The sequence below is a fragment of the Thamnophis elegans genome, chromosome 4, assembly GCF_009769535.1.
Source record: "Thamnophis elegans isolate rThaEle1 chromosome 4, rThaEle1.pri, whole genome shotgun sequence".
Taxonomy (NCBI): Eukaryota; Metazoa; Chordata; class Lepidosauria; order Squamata; family Colubridae; genus Thamnophis; species Thamnophis elegans.
The window spans coordinates 15,044,739-15,050,738 of record NC_045544.1 but is presented as its reverse complement, the minus strand read 5'-3'; positions in this window follow the sequence as shown (position 1 = coordinate 15,050,738).

Sequence of the window (6,000 nt, the reverse complement as noted above, 5' to 3'; positions counted from 1 at the left end):
TGATAAAAGTGGATCTTAGAGATAGAATTTATTTACTTATTAAATGTATACACCACACATCTCACTATCCAGCAACCCTGGGCTCTGGAATTCTGGGAATTCTTGGTTTTATTACCGTAATTTATTTATTTATTTATTTGCAGAATCTTTGCTGCAAAGAACATTCTGAATTAAGAATACCCTAAATGAGTAAATTAATGTATATCATTCTTTCTATACGCCCATTGTCTTTTTATACAAAGGTTTATTACTGTACCAGTAGTAACCCCTTCATATACTTCCAGATAAGATTTTCACCGTGCAGTTGTTCTGCTTTAGAAAAAGTAGAATTTTATCAGAGAGTAGGAATTCCAGATGTAGAGATTTAGTTTCCATCTGAAATGGCTCTGTTTTTCTTATATCTATCGTGTATTTTTTTAATATTGAAAAGAATTGTGAGGGTTAACATATGCATATAGCTACTTAAAGATATGATATGACAATTTCTTTAGAAACCTGTTTACATTTTGCAAGAAAAAAATATTGTTCAGATAATTTAGAAATGAATCCCACCGTTACCTTGTTATAATAATTTCAGTATTGTACCAGATATTCCTTGTTATGCTTTCTGGTTCCTATTTCCCTAAGAGGGACGGATAGATGGTGTCAGCACCTCTTCATTGAGTAATTAGGAAAGAAGACCACGAGACTCCATAGGTAGAAATCAAGTGTATTTTACTAATTATAAATGATTAGAGGCGTAGCAAAGCGAAGACTGATTATTTAGGCGCGAAAGCGATTGATATATAAAATAACCCATTCCCCACCCCTTGGCATCCCAGTTACAGTCCAATCATAATTCTCCTAAGTGTCAGGTGTGAGATAACTTCGAAAGGCATCACCAAGATGGAATGTCGGTGCCGTTAGCCTTGGCGGGAACCTCCTCCGCATGCGTAGTCCGACAGGCAGCAGAACTCCAGAATCTTCCTCCAGCACAATTAGTATCCCCTCCCAAATACCATGCCCTCCCTCCCCGTTTCATGGCAGCCGAAGCAGCAGCAAAGCAGAGGCTGACAGATGGTGCCTTCATGCATTTTCACTTGATTAGGTGGATGCCTAGTGTTGCTTAAGAATATCAGCGTCTTAACATCTTTCTCTGGAACAATCTGATTTCAGAATTAAGATGATTAAAACATGGTGTTTAATGATAGGGTCAGGTTAAGAACAGTTTGCAGCCATCAGATTTCCTTTACACTTTTCACATTATCTTACTCATTGGGTCACAAGTTTCCTGTGTTGCTCCACAGGAAACATTGCAGAAATTAGGCCCTAACCACTTACCCATTTCTGATTATTTGCAACAGTGAAAGGAATTATGCCTGAATAAAGGCAGGACATGATCTAACTAAAGCCTCACACCAATGTTTCATTCAGAGAGGTTGATAGTGCTATCTTATGCATGTATATACTCTGCAATAAATTCTATGGAATTCAGGGAGTGGATACAGCCTAAACTGTGTGTTAACCATCCTAGTGAAGTAAGTGGGATATGATTGAAATTATAGCAAGGTTGCTGTGTTTTTGGGCAACATATTGGAAATTGGGTAGTGTAAACCACTGCCTTACATGCTATCATACTCCCTGCCCCCACCCATTTATTGCATTCATTTCTGAAGGAGAGAAAAAGAGAATGCTGTTGTTGACTACAATTCTAAACATTATTATTTGGAGTAAATACTGCTGAACTCAGAAGATACTTATTTTATTTATTTGTTTGTTTATTAAATTTTTGTTCCATCTACCCTACAAGGTGGATTTTGGAGATGATATATATTTCTGTACTGCTTTGATGCATCACTTGAGAAAGATGGTAATAGTCTGTGATAGCTAAGCCAATCAACATAAGGAATGGTCTGATTGATTTTGATATAAACTGCTAATTAACTTGGGTTTTGAAACATTTCTGTTTCTAAGCAAGAAAACAGCTACATGCATAGAAGGAATTCTATTATCGAGAGCCATTTGAAGGCTAGTCTTCCTTTAGCCCCTGAGAATGTTATCCTTGCATGGCTGCATTGCTTCTGAACAATTCAGTTCGGTAAGCGGATGTCAAGATACCAATGTCATAACCAGGGTGTACGTATTTATAGATTAGGAATAAGAATAGTGAATGAGTTCCAAAAGTAAGCATGGAATCAGGGTGATTCTTTTCAGATAATCCCAATTATCTGATCTTGAAACAGGAGAGGGGAAGCTGTGGAGATCTTGTTATCGGAGAGTCATGTATATAATCTCTGTCTTTTAGTTTTAGTGGGTTTGATATCATTGCAAATGGGTTCCAGCAATTTATGGAGAGCCACAAGCCAGTCTGGTTTGTAGTACTAAGCTTTTGTACATCAGGCAGCATATTTAGAGTGACCTTAACTTTTATTTATCAGTTGTAGAACATAGTATCAACTGACTTTTTCCGGTTCTCAAAAAGCTAAGCAGAAATATACTAGGCTAGTCCTTGGATGAGAGAGCAGCATGAAAGTGGGACAGGGAAGTTAAGAACTTGCCTTTGGACATAATGTACAGAGACAACAAACAATTTACTTCCACTGATCTCATTCGAACTATATCTAAAACATCAATCCCCAAAATATTTACTTAGAAGGGCCCATAAAAGGTCTCTGCTCCAGAATAAGACAGCGGTGTCTTGCAGCCTGTTGAATACGGTGAAGAGGCCAAGCAGAACAGTATGTGGTCAGAGCTGCTTCTTTATTCCACGGAGGATGGAAGTAACAATCTCTTTCCAAAAGATAAAGAAAAACGAATGCGATTTCAGATTGGATAAGGATTAGAAGGCCTCTAGTCTTTAGCCTAGCTGTACCTTTTCAGGAGACCTCTCCAGGCAGAAGGGACTATTAGGGCTGCTCTATAGACAATGGTCTGAGACAGTGGTGGGTTTCAAAATTTTTTAGAACCTCTTCTGTAGGTGTGGCCTGCTTTGTGGGAGTGGCTTGCTGGCCATGTGCCTGGGTGGGAGTGGCTTGCCGGCCATGTGACTGGGTGGGAGTGGCTTGCCAGCCATGTGACTGAGTGGGAGTGGCTTGGCAGTCATGTGACTGGATGGGTGTGGCCAACTTGTAAAATGTGGTGAAACTCACTTAACAACGCTCTTGCTTAGCAACCAAATGTTGGCTCAGAAACTCTGGCATTTGAAGCACGCAAGTCTTAAAGCTGTCAAGTTGCAAGACCCTTGCACCCCTAACCCTTTATAAAAAAAACCCAGGGGTATTCAAACTTGAGAGCTTTAAGACTTGTGGACTTCAACTCCCAGAATTCCTCCTCTCGCTCTTCATCTTAATGATGTCCGGAAGGGTGGTGAGAGGGAGCTGGAACCGGTTCTAAACGGCACTGTAGATTTGTGGAACCTCTTCTATAGAAGAGGTTAGAACTGGCAGGAACCCACCCCTGGTCTGAGATCAGCAACAGGGAGTAAAGAATCCTGTAGCCCCTGAGGAGGCCATAAAGACCTTGTTCGTTCACTGGGCCCTGGAGTTTTGTGGTATGCTACAACTGCTGTAATTTTTGCAACTCTTGATTATGGTTTGCTACTTGCTTTTTATTTATTGTTGTATTGTGGTTTTAACTTGTCCTGTACAGAATCTTGAGTTTTACAGTTAGGTGATCTTACAAATCCAATCGATCAATCCATCTATCAACGGACAGAAGTGCTGCACAGAAGACTTGGAATCAAGGGACCACAGTGCAAGTTCTGGCCAAAACCAGAATATAACTAAAGAACAATCATGATGCAGGCTGAAGAGTCCACCTGAATTCAGAATCAAAAGAACAGCAGCACACCAGACATATTGACCTGGTGTAAATAGCAAGGACAGAAATCCATTTCATAATCCAGACGTATATTCGCGCAAATGCGCGCATAATCCAGACGTATATTCGCGCAAATGCGCGCACGTCAAAAGCGCACTGACGAAACCACGGCGAAAAAAACCGCAACGTTATACACACGTCCACAACAACGTGCCCACAAAACCGCGATTTCACTTAAGGTAAGGGTTAGGTTCAGGGTTCTGTTTAGGGTTCTGTTTAGTGTTAGGTTTAGGGTTAGGCTTAGGCTTAGGTTTAGGGTTAGGGTTATTCGGTTGTTATTACTTGTTCGTTGAAGGTGCGCTTTGTTGGCGCGCTGTTGTTGGCGTGCTTATGCGCTCATTTGTCGGCGCAATTTCAAACTCGCAGTTTCTCACCGCGGTTTCGTTGGCGTGCTTTTGTCGAGCGCGCATTTGTCGGTGATACTTAGTATTCCACTCAGACAGCTTACTTATAACCCTCCAGATTCTTTTAATAAAAAAAACAAATACAATAAAATAGAAGGCTGGCAAATTGCAAAACAAACATTAGCCTCTATGTCTTTGGACGCTACAAAAATTTATCTGAGAGGTAGATAACATCCTGTGGCACTTATCTGGCTATCTGGTAACTGCGTATTTTGTGATAGGCCATGCCCATTGTGGCAGCCATTTTGTGAAATCCCCCACTACATGCTCTCAAAATTCCTTATGTGTTCCCAGTTCAACATATCTATCTTCATGTCTTCTGTCTAAGTAAATCTTGCAATTTGCACTTGAGTCATTAGTTTGGTGGCCACATAGATATGCGAAAATTTTCAATTTGAGTCTTAGCCATCACGCCATCAGCAAAATCAGTGAAGTCTATATTTCCTCAAAACATACTGTCCTAAGAATGTTTTTGAACAGATAAAAAAACCAAATGTACTTCCTTGTAAGGAGGAAGTCAGAAGTCATTCATCCAGAAACAATATGCACCATGGCCTCAGTCCAATTATGTTGATTCTTTTTCAATTGGCTTCTAAAGACTTAAAAACTGAGCATGTTAGCAAATATATCATTCTGCTTTTGTTCACTTTCACGAATTGCCAGCTTTTATTGATATATTTCTTCTTAGTCTTCTAGTAATAAAAGCAGAGAATGTTTGTCATTACATTTTATTCTTTTTACATATTCTAGGAAGCTCCAGTTTGGTCAAAGAAATAGAGCTGAGTATCTGGGAGTAATTAAGTTTTCCCCTGCAATATGTTTTAGATTCAATTTGACCTTTTATCTGTAGTTACACAAGCCACAACAGTTTTTCTCACCATGGGATTACCACGATTTCCGGATGTGATTTAGGCTTGAAAATTGGATAGGCACGTTAAAGATATTCTGGATTCACACATTATGCCATATTATTAGGCAGTTTGTTTGGCTTTCACCAATCTAAATGCTGCCCAGATGGAGATCTATCCCAGAATTGTAAGTCATCGCTATGCTGACCGGGAATTCTGGAAGTGAGTGTTCACCAATCTGGAGGGCAACCAAATTTGTATATTAATATAATGCACAATGCCAGTCAATTGTGATTACATTAAACTACAGTTATTTTAATTCTGATGCTGAGGGTTATAAGCCATTCAGCGCACATTTGCCTTTAGTAAACTAAGATAATGTCTTGTTGTTCCACATAATCATTAATCCCAGATTGAAAGCAAATCAAATCAATTGTTCCTGTTAAGATTTCTACTTTTTCTTGAATTGACTTTGACCCACTTCTCACCTATAATGTGAAAACAAATCACGACTGAAGCTGATTCACAGATTAGTTTTTCATAGAAGCTGTTTAAGATTGGTTTGTCATAGTAGCTGATTATGTAAATGATCTGCTAAAATGCCAAGCTACCTCACAGATGCCTGGTTAACATGTAATGCACCAATTTTATTTGCTTCATAACAAGGCAAATTTATTTAAACATGCTCTTTATGTGTCACATTTTCTCCTAGTAAATACCACTGACCTTTCAAAGATAATTCTCTTTTCTGATTTTTTTTGTTTACATTTCAATTAAAGTAGAAATAAATATGACAATGTCTAAATGGATGGTTGTTCCTTTTTGGAATATTGAACGAAATCCAGTCATTTGTTTTGTTGATTAAAGTGCAAGTCAGAAAGGGAATTATT